Below are 1,894 nucleotides of genomic sequence, written 5' to 3'. Positions count from 1 at the left end.
TTCCTAAAATCCATAAAGAGAACACCCCATTATGCCCAATTGTAGAAGGTATCGATTCTCCTACATACAATCTTTCAAAATTTCTTGCCAAATACCTCAAAAGTTTTTCAGGGAAGTCACCATCCTTTATCAAGAACACTACAGAATTTGTTACATACATCAAGGATATTACAGTTGATGAAAATGACATCATGGCTAGCTTGGACATAACTTCTTTGTTCACTAATGTCCCAACAGATGAAGTCCTAACATTACTCAAGGACAAGTTATCCAAAAAAATATTAGCCTTGCTTACACATTGCATCAGGTCCGGTTACTTCAAATTTCAAGATAATATATACAAACAAAATCATGGACTGGCTATGGGTAATCCTTTATCTCCGGTTCTTACAAATATTTACTTAGAAGATTTTGAAACCAAGGCTATCTCTTCCTTTATTTTAACACCTAAAGTTTGGAAACGTTATGTGGATGATGTCTTCATTGTTTGGAGCCATGGACATGAATCCCTTATGGTTTTCCTCGAAAATCTCAATAGCCGACATCAAAGTATTAAGTTTACTGCTGAGCTTGAAACGAATAATTCCTTGCCTTTTCTTGATGTCAAACTGACTCGCTCTTCTGCTGGTAAACTAAAAATATCGATATATAGAAAGCCCACACATACCAACAGATATCTACACAGTCAGTCCCATCATTTTCCTCCTCATAAGCTTGGAATAATTTCCACCTTGGGACATAGAGCCCGTTCTCTTCTTGATGATCCAAATGAACTGCTTACAGAAATAAACCATCTGAAAACTTCTTTCGAAGTTAATGGATATTCCAAGAAAATCATTAACAAATTTCTTCTTAATCCTCCTAGACATCACTCAGAAGAAACAAATATATTCAAAGGCAATATATCTATTCCTTACATAAGTACTGTTTCATATAAATTAGCAAAAGTTTTAAAAAAATACAATATTAGAACCTTGTTCACTCCACTTCCAAAGATCCGTTCCTTAATTAGCCACCCAAAACCTTGTCATCATCAACTCAAATACCCTGGCGTATATAAAATATTATATGACTGCGATATTCCTTATTTCGGGCAGACAGACAAATCTGTCGAAATGCGTATGGAAGAACACATGAGAGACATTACTTACAAGAGACAACGAGCGAGTGCATTATCAAGTCATATCCTTTTCTCGGCTAATCCTGATGATGATAACCAAAGTCACAAAGTCTGCTGGGAAAAATCTACAAACATCTTCCGTTGCAGTGACGAAATAGAGAATAAAATTGTGGAATCGAGAGAAATCATCTTCAAACCTGTTCATCTAAATAACAACTTAAGCTACAACCTCCCAGATAGTCATTCAGCTTTAATCATGTACTGGCGTTCACGTGATGCAGCAAAAACGCACTCTTCCAACAATGCAACAAATGAAAGAACAGCTTCAAATACAACTACAACGTTTTCATGCTAATTATGTATAAAGACTGTCTATGTTGTTCATAGTCTTTTAACCCTCAATGTTTAGTGTTTTTTCTTTTATAATGTCACCTGAAGAAGGCTGTTACAGGCCAAAACTAGTAGTGTGTTTATATTAAAACCTTTTTAATTAAATCTCGGTTCTAGTCATTCAATTTTTTCATAAAACTATGTATGTTAACCGAGTCAATGATTATTCTGTCATGTGTATATATATATATATATATATATATGTATGTATATATGTGTATATATATATATATATATATATATATATATATATCTATTATATTATTATATCTATATATATATATATATATATATATATATATATATATATATATATTATATTATTATATCTATATCTATATATATATATATATATATATATATATATATATATATATATATATA

This window comes from Typopeltis vanoorti, chromosome 7 (assembly GCF_054136105.1).
Source record: "Typopeltis vanoorti isolate ZY-2024b chromosome 7, IOZ_Tvanoo_1.0, whole genome shotgun sequence".
In the NCBI taxonomy this organism is placed as follows: Eukaryota; Metazoa; Arthropoda; class Arachnida; order Uropygi; family Thelyphonidae; genus Typopeltis; species Typopeltis vanoorti.
Note: the sequence above shows the minus strand (reverse complement) of the source record.